General features: G+C 37.6%; 1 protein-coding gene across 3 annotated transcripts in view; it reads right to left on the reverse strand.

The window, feature by feature from the left end:
- The window catches only part of LOC106880532 (alpha-1,6-mannosyl-glycoprotein 2-beta-N-acetylglucosaminyltransferase), a 472,677-nt gene that overhangs the window by 245,871 nt on the left and 216,806 nt on the right, over positions 1 to 10,000 (reverse strand). The window lies entirely within an intron of this gene.

Below are 10,000 nucleotides of genomic sequence, written 5' to 3' on the forward strand. Positions count from 1 at the left end.
ATGCACGGTCAGATAAATTTTAGTGAGGCTATTTTTCTACAGCTGGATGCTCTTCCTGTTGCCAACCCTCCTCTGTTGCCAAGCAAGGTAATATTACTTTCCCCTTGTGCAGTGACACATATTTCCACAGAAGATTTTAATGAAACAACACTGCTTGTATAACAGTGATGCTTGTTCACAGCTAGCATACAATATCAAGTCAAGGGGACACACACACACTCATACGTATATAGCAGGGGTGTTTTTGCTTTTACAGTCTCCGTCTACCGTATTCACTCACAAGGCTTTGGTTGGCATGGGCCCGTAGAGGGAGGCACTTGTAAAAAGTACCATGCAGTGGGACTGAACTGGAAGCCATGTCATTAGGAAGCTAACATGTAAACTGCATGGCCATGCCTGTGCCTATCCATGCAATCAAGGGATCCCTGGGATCCCTGGGGCTAAACAACAATGAGGTTAAGTGTCATCATCATCATCATCATCATCATTTAATGTCTGTTGTCCATGCTGGCATGGGTTGGACAGTTTGACCAGTGCTGCTGGTAAGCTGAGGGGCTGCACCAGACTCCAGTTTGATTTGGCATGGTTTCTAAAGCTGGACGCTTTTCCTAACACCAACTACTCCGAGAGTGTAATGGGTGCTTTTACATGTCACTGGCACGACTCCAGTATCTTCCACAGATACGGTTCCACTTGGTTTGATGGGTCTTCTACTCGAACACAGCATATTGCCAAAGGTCTCGGTCATTTGTCATTGTCTCTGTGAGGCCCAATGCTCAAAAGGTGCTTTTTACATGCTGTTAGAGATAATCTGAATGAGCGAGAAACATGGTCGTCTAGGGTAAACATGAAGGTTGTTTCATATGAAACGCTTAATTTTCTAAGTAATAGAATACAGGACAATATAAACAAATGAATAGATAAATAAATAAATGAATAAGACTTGAAAACTTAATCACAATAAGATCCATTTGAACAAATAATGTTTATCCAACAACCCTGTTCATGATAATACGTCATCTCTATAAACCTCCTTTGTGGGGTCAAGGGTCCACTAATACAGTATGAGTACTAATTATGACTTCCTGATTACTGAATCTTTTGTTATGGATATAAAGCTTGAAATTCTAATCCGCAGATAAAATGTCAGGTGACTGTAAAAGTGACTGCAAGACTTCATATTTCAAATCTCTAAGCTTAAAGCAGAGGTTCTCAAAGGACATGTCACAAGGGCCATTTTGGTACACCTTAATCCTTTAGTATTCGGATTACTGTGTCAAATGTATGTAATACACATTTATTCACATTCTTTTGAATTAATCAGGCATTATCTCATCGTTTTGAGATTTCAATGATGTGAATTGTTTGTATTTAGAATGACATTGTAGGGTAGGTGTGAGAGGCAGAATTTGGTCAGTTTGAACATAAAACAGGTAGAATATTTGAGCCTGGTAGGGCAGGTTTAATCCTTTAGCATTCAAATTATTCTGTCAAATGTAATGATTGTCTATGGAATGCTCATTTATCCACATTGTTTTGAATTAATCATGCATTTTCTCATAGCTTTGAGATTTCAATGATGTGATTGTTTAGTTTTAGAATGACATTGTTGGGTAAGTATGAAAGGCTAGATCTGGCTGGTTTGAAAATAGAATAGGTAGTATATTTTGGCTAGATCTGGCTGGTTAATCTAATTTCATGTTTCAGAAAGTCTGTAGAAATATATGTCTGTTTTGCAAAACAATGTTATTCATAATTTAGTGAGATGCAAATGTGATTAATAAAAGAGGCTAACCAGTTGTTTTTCAATATTTTGTCTTGTCTAATATTTAACTCTTATATTACCATATTTCTGTAGAAATACACAGCATAATTTTCAAAATAATGAGGAATACATAATTTTGAAAATAATGAAGAATTTAGTAAAATAACTTTGTTGTTATTAATCTGGTGTTTGGAAGGGATTAACATGAAAGGGGTTTAATTTAGATCATTTCAACACAGATGGTTTGTATCCTGGAATCAAGGATGGTGTCAGGCAGGTTGGTATCGAAAATGTTAAACAGAACTAAATTCTTTTTGGGGAATTGGTTCTTCAAGTACATACAAAGCATGTAGACATTGGTTTGAAAAACCCTTTTGGGTAGAAAAAAAGGCAAACTTTTCGAGTAACGCTCGCATGATTTTCACTAAGAAAAAAGAAAATCGGATTTTTTGTGTGGAATCAAGTACCCTAATATGCTGCAAATCCCTTACTTCTGTTCGGAAAAAATAGGGCGGCGAGGGGGGAACCCCCTGTCCTGGAATCATTCTTTTTTTGGGGGTTTTTTCTTGTTGAATGAATTACTGTGACCTAATATGCTGCAAAACCCTTTTTGGGGTCTGAAAAATGGGGTGAAAGCCTCGGAAATTTCACCCCCCATTGATCTTTTCACCGGCACAATTTTCACTAAGGAAAAAAAAAATCTGATCTTTTTTTTTTCCCCTTTTTGAAAATTGTGCTGGTGAAAAGATCAATGGGGGTGAGGTGGGGGTGAAATTTCCGAGGCTTCCACTTCACCCCACCCCGTTTTTCGGACCCCAAAAAGGGTTTTACAGCATATTAGGAGGTCACCATTCAATGAAAAAAAAAAAAAAAAAAAAAAAAATCTGATTCCGGGATGCGGGGGTGGGTGGGGCGTCACTCTCGCCCCATCCTTTTTCCGAACAAAATAAGGGATTTGCAGCATATTAGGAGGTCAAAGTACTTGACTCCATGCAGCAAAAAATCTATCAAATCCTATCAAACAAGCTGAATGGTTCACACTGTTATATTGTTCTCTACGTGGAGGCGCAATGGCCCAGTGGTTAGGGCAGCGGATTTGCGGTCATAGGATCGCGGTTTCGATTCCCACACCGGGCATTGTTTGTGTTTATTGAGCGAAAACACCTAAAGCTCCACGAGGCTCCGGCAGGGGATGGTGGCGAACCCTGCTGTACTCTTTCACCACAACTTTCTCTCACTCTTACTTCCTGTTTCTGTTGTGCCTGTAATTGTCAGCCTTGTCACACTGTGTCATGCTGAATCTCCCCGAGAACTATGTTAAGGGTACACGTGTCTGTGGAGTGCTCAGCCACTTGCACGTTAATTTCACGAGCAGGCTGTTCCGTTGATCGGATCAACTGGAACCCTCGACGTCGTAAGCGACGGAGTGCCAACAACAACAATTGTTCTCTACAAATGAAAAGTAGAGATGTGTGGCCGAGTGGTTAGGCTGTTGCACTCATAATTGCCAGATCATGGGTTCGATTCCCTGACTTGGCAGCATGCTGTGTTCTTGAGAAGAAACACTTCATTTCACATTGCTCCAGTCCCCCTTCGATCAGGGGAGAATGTTGTCCTGTAAGCCTAGCCAGTGGGGTGGTGTCATCTGAAGGCTAAAACAATGCAAAAGCGCATTGTGACCAGCGATGTGTAACAGCATTTGATAGCCTGGTTAGTCACATGATCATGTGTGACAAATAAAATGCTGATGATGCTGACAGTAGCTTGAGCAGCATGAAGTTCAATTTAATCCTTTTGATATGAGCACACCTGAGACCAATTCTGGTTCAATGATACAAACTTGTTTTACAGAGATCCGAATTAAAACCTTCCATCAAAAATTCATGTCATCTTATGTTCCAAACACTAGTTTCATGATAATAATGGCAAAGTTATTTTTCTAAATTCTTCATTATTTTCAAAATTAATCGAAACAAATGCAGTGTATTTAAAAAAACCCCAAGAAACAAAACAAAAGGCTTAATCCTTTCGATATGAATTTGTCTAAGACTTCCTCAGATTCTATGAATCAAATTCCTTGTTTTAAAACAATCTAAATTAAAACCGTCCATCAAAATTTCATGTTAATTTGTTCCAAACACTAGTTAATAACGACAATTATTTCACTAAAATCTTAGTTATTTTCAAAACTAATTCAAAAAACGCTGTGCATTTCATTAGAAATATGGTACCAAAAAGGTTAAAATGGTCTAAATGAAAACCTTCAATCAAAATTCTATGTTAATTTACAGTTCCAAACACCAGTTTAATAATGACATAAATATTCTAATAAATTCTTTATTATTCTCAAATTTACTTGAAATAAACTCAGCATATTTCAAGACAAATATTTATTTCTTTATTGCCTACAGGGGCTAAACATAGTGGGGACAAACAGGGACAGACTAAGGGATTAAGTCAATTACATCGACCCCAGTCCATAACTGGTATTTATTTAATCGACCCTGAAAGGATGAAAGGCAAAGTTGACCTCGGCGCAATTGGAACTCAGAACATAACGGTAGATGAAATACCACTAAGCATTTCGCCCAGTGTACTAATGATTCTGCTAGCTCGTTGCCTTATATTTCAAGACAAATATTGTAATAAAAAAGTTAAATGGATACCTGAAAATTCATCAAAGTTCTCAGGTAGGTACTATTGCCATTTGAAACTTATAAACAGCCCATAACAATAGCTTCATATAAATTGAGTGTGAAAAATATGTATTTACAGTAATCCCTTGACTATCATGGGTGTTATGTTCCCAAACCCCCTGTGGTAGGTGAAAATCCGCAAAGTAGAAACAGTACTGTATATTTTTATTTATTATCTTTATAATTTGTATATATTTATTTTATTATAAATGCAAAACAACACCCCGGAGGAGTCAATGCAAGCTTAAATAATAAACCGCGTTAGGTGAACTGTGATATGGCGAGGGATTACAGTACATATGTATTTATTCATCATGAATTTAAAAAACAAAATGACATTTCTTGTGTAACAATTTAGGTCCAAAGAAAACTAGAGCTGGTTTGTATCAGCATCAATAATAGTTTATAGTGATGTGGTGATATTAATCTCTTTTTCAAGTAGTGAGTCATGCAAAGAAGTTAGTGCTTATGCAATTTTCTCAGAGAGTCAAATGATAATAGAGTCTCTCTCTTTCACACACACATTGGGTTGGTTAAAAAAATCTGTTTGGTTTTTGTTGACACTAAAGATGGCAGAAGATACTGGAATGAATTGATGAAATCAGTAATCACATTGATTGAATAAATCATTTTGTTTTTAAAACTTGTGTCATATTTTCACTTTAAAAAACCTAACAGACATTTTGGCCAACCCAATTATACACATAAACACACTTTTCTCTTTTTTTTTTTTGATTTTTTGCATTATAATATTTGATAGGTGATGGTGGGATTGGGTGAAATAGAGCAGTGACCTGTTTGATTTCAACAATGAGTTGGTCTTTATCTTATCAGAAGAAATTATGAAATAAAAAAGCAAAAAGTATTTTTGGAAAATCAGTAAAATGAACCAATAAGGATGAAGAGTTGTGGGGGGGAATAAGGAAATACATTTATCTTGACTTTTTAACTAATCAGCAACGTTTGAGAAGACACAACTGACATTGTTTAAAAAAGAAACTCCAGAAGATATCTGTCTAAATTGTGATGTTATAACAAAAGCTGTATTGTAGTTGAGACGGAACAGTGAACATTCATTCACTGAACAACACAAAGACAAAAATATTCAAAATTTTTCTTCAAATTTTTCTTTATCGTTATTATTATCATCATTATCTGCTTTATTTTTTTAAAATTAATCTTTTGAAAAACAAACTTGAAAAGGTTTTGTTAAGAAAATGTTTAAGCAGAGACAAAAAAATAAGGTGGGGAAAGAAAACAGAGAGAAAAGAGTCATTAAAAAATAGATTAACAAAACAGACAAATTCAATAATGATGTTATTTTAAAGTTATGAGAAAAATACTTTGAAAAAAAAGTCGCTAAGACCCCTTTCTGAAACAAGCACAGACTAGAACAGAGAATAGATAAATAGTTCTGTGTTCTTTCTGTAGGTGGCTTATACTGTCTTGTGAAAGAATGATGTTAGAATAATAGGATGACATTTCCAACAAAGGATTCACCTGGATATAGAGACTGGTGATTGCAACGACTATTTAAGCCAACAGACAAAACTCCTGTCTACGCAAGTCTCAGCTAATAACAATGTAATGGAAAACTAGACTTTTGCTTGGAAAATGGCACCGACAGGAGGAAAGAAAAACAAAAACAAAAGAAAAAAAAAAACCCAAATTAGAACTTCCATTGAATTTCTGAGAGAAACTTTGTTTCTTTTTAAACCTAGAATGACAAGTTCAATACCTTATGAATATGTTTTTATTATGAAACTGAATTCATTCATTAGTCAAACTATTTATTTACCAGGGAGTTGATGCCAAAAGAAAAGGAACAGATATACCATGGTCTGTTTTATTTACATATAACAGCATTTGTTATATTTACATTTACAAAAGATGGAGGCATGACTGTGTGGTTAAGAAGTCTGCTTCCAAACCATGTGATTTCAGGTTCAGTTCCACTATACAGCATCTTAGCCAAGGGTCAGTCTATAGCATATAACATTATAGGCCCTAACAATCTGTAACATTTCAGGGTCGATAAAATCAGTACCAGTTGAACAGTAGGGTTAGTGTAATTCTTTTCTACTCTAGGCACAAAGCCCAAAAATTTTGGGGAAGGGGCCAGTCGATTAGATCGACCCCGAAAGGATGAAAGGCAAAGTCTACCTCGGCAGAGTTTGAACTCAGAACATAGAGACAGATGAAATACTGCTAAGCATTTCGCCCAGAGTGTTAACGATTCTGCCAGCTTGCTGCCTTGTAGGGTTAGTGTAATTAACTTACTTCTTCTCTTGGCCTTGTGCTATAATTTGAAGTAATTATTATTATCTAATTTATTATTCTTCAAATGCTTAGCGCCATTTTGCCTGTCTTCACATTCTGAGTTCAAAATTCTGCCAGGGTCAACTTTGCCTTTCATCCTCCCAGGGGTCCATAAAATAAATACCAGTCGAATACTGAGGTCAATATGTTCAACTTACCCCTCCCCTGAATTTGCTGGCCTTGTGCCAAAATTTGAAATCATCATCATTATTATCATTATTATTGTTGCTGTTAAGGTGGTGATCTGGCAGAATTAAGTACCAGTTGTGTACTGGAGTCGATCTAATCGACTGGCCCCCTCCCCCAAAATTTCAGGCCTTGTGCCTATAGTAGAAAGGATTATTATTATTATTATTGTTGTTGTTGTTGTTGTTGTTGTTGTTGTTGTTGCTGTTGTTCATGTTAAGGCAGTGATCTGGCAGAATTGTATGCACGCTGAGTGAAATGTTTAGTGGTATTTTGCCCATCGCTACATTCTGAGTTCAAATTTCGCCAAGGTTGACTTTGTCTTTCATCCTTTTGGGGGTCGATGAAATAAGTACCAGTTTAGCACTGGGGTCGATGTAATCAATTAGTCTCCAAATTTCAGGCCTTGAGCCTATATTAGAAAGGATTATTATTATTATTGGTAAGGCACTAAGCAGGCAGAATTGCTAACAGGCAGCACAAAATGCCAGGTGGTATTTTCTCCGTCTTCACATTCTGAGATCAAGTCCCACTGTTGTCCACCCTGCCTTTTATCATTCCAGGGCTAATAAAAATAAAGGACCACTCAAGCACTGGGAGGTCAATGAAACTGATTAGGTCCCTCTAGGGATTATCATTATCATGGTTACTAAGGTAGCGAGGTTTGAATAAAAATATCACTCAAATATTGCAGTCGATAACATTGGCTAAGCCTCTCCCCTCAAAAGAGCTGGCCGTCTACCTAAATCAGAAATCAGTTTTTTAAAATTATTTTCTTCTTCCTCCTCTTTCTCTCTCACATTCCATCTCTCTTTCTCTAGCTTTTCTCTCTTCTTCTCTCATGCTCTTTCTTTGTCTCTTTCTCTCTGTCTTTCTTTCTTTCTTACTCTTTCTCTCTCTCTCTCTCTCTCTGGGCTGTACCTGTAATTCCCAGGTCCAACCTCATCCCACGCAATGTCACACCTGATTCAACCTGAAACCTGTCACAATAACAGGTTCACTTCACACCTGTCTGCAGAACACTCCACCACACAGACATTACCTTCACAAATAGAAATCCCATCGATTGAACACAACCGAAGACTCCTCATCAGAAACTCACAAAGAATCAATCTGCTTAACATCTGCTGAATGGAACTGGAAGAAGTCCGTTAGTATATTTGTCTTGTTAAAAGCCTATTAGTGTATTAATCTAACTGATGCGTTTTTTTCATTCCTTGTTAATTAATTCTTTTTCATTGATAACAAACAACCATTGCTATAGCAACGAAGAAGATATTTCCATAATTAAAAAAATTTTTTTACTTTATCTTCCCAATCGTTAAAATCTAAGTAATTAGCAGTCCTGGGAAGATGACGGGGGAGGGGGTTCAATAATAATGTTAAATGCAGGTGCAGAAGTAGCTGAGGGGTTAAGAAGGCCCCTTTGCAATCACATGGTTTTAGGTTCAGTCCCACAGTATGGAAGCCCATTGTGTGTATATTATTCTTTTTGTTCTTTTACTCATTTACTTGTTTTAGTCATTTATGTTTTGAGATCAAATTTCACTGAGGTCAACTTTGCCTTTCATCTCTTCTCGGTTGATGAAATAAGTACCAGTTGAATGCTGGGGGTTGATGTAATCAACTAGCCCTTTCCTCAAACTTTCAAACCTTCTGCCTATAATAGAAAGTATTATTATTATTATTATTGTTAAGGTAGCTAGATGGCAGAATTGTGAGCATACTGGGTAAAATGCTTAGCAGCATTCCATCTGTCTTTGTGCTCTGAGCTCAAATTCCATTGGAGTCGATGCTGCTTTTTGTTCTTTTGGGGTCAGTGAAGTAAATACCAGTTGAATACTGGGGTTGATGAAATAAATACTGGATGAGCATTGGGGGTAAATGTAATCAACTAGCCCATTCCCCACAAATTTCAGGCTTTGTGCCTAAAATAATTATTGTTGTCTCTCTTATACATTCTTCTTCTGCAGCCCTTAACATCATGCACCTCACATGCATGCAACATATTTCTGTGGTCTGTAAATCAGTTTAAAAAAAGAAGGCCATCTCTTTATGCTTTTGTGGGTGTAGATGGATGATGACGGAGATCTTACGTAAATTCCTTTCGAGGTAAGTATTGACTAATCTTCAGGTATACTCCAAATTATGTGGAGGCACAATGGCCCAGTGGCTAGGGCAGTGGATTCGCGGTCATAGGATCGTGGTTTCGATTCCCAGATCGGGCGTTGTGAGTGTTTATTGAGCAAAAACACCTAAAGCTCCACAAGGCTCCGGCAGGGGATGGTGGCGAACCCTGCTGTACTCTGTCACCACAACTTTCTCTCATTCTTTCTTCCTGTTTCTGTTGTGCCTGTAATTCAAAGGGTCAGCCTTGTCACACTGTGTCATGCTGAATATCCCCGAGAACTACGTTAAGGGTACACGTGTCTGTGGAGTGCTCAGCCACTTGCACATTAATTTCACGAGCAGGCTGTTCTGTTGATCGGATCAACTGGAACCCTCGACGTCATAAGCGATGGAGTGCCGACACATCTCCAAATTATAATGTTAAACAGTCATTACGTTCTCCACAACTGTTCTGTTCTCCTTCTATTTTGATCGACCTTTTATTTTCATCTTTCATCTTTTACTTGCTTAGTTCATTACACTGTAGCCATGCTGGGGCACCGTCTTGAATTTTAATCGAATGAATCAACTCAAGTACTAATCTTTTTTAAAGCTTGGTACTTGTTCTTTTGGCCTCTTTGGCAGAACTGCTACGTTATGGGGAACATAGACATATATATATATACACTCTCTGAGTGGTTGGCGTTAGGAAGGGCATCCAGCTGTAGAAACTCTGCCAAATTAGATTGGAGCCTGGTGTAGCCATCCGGTTGCACCAGTCCTCAGTCAAATCGTCCAACCCATGCTAGCATGGAAAGCGGACGTTAAACGATGATGATGATGATGATGATGATATATATATATATTCGAGCGAGATTGTTGCCAGTACCTCCTGACTGGCCTTCGTGCCGGTGGCACGTAAAAG

The sequence above is a fragment of the Octopus bimaculoides genome, chromosome 22 (assembly GCF_046866305.1).
Source record: "Octopus bimaculoides isolate indiv1 chromosome 22, ASM4686630v1, whole genome shotgun sequence".
NCBI lineage: Eukaryota > Metazoa > Mollusca > Cephalopoda > Octopoda > Octopodidae > Octopus > Octopus bimaculoides.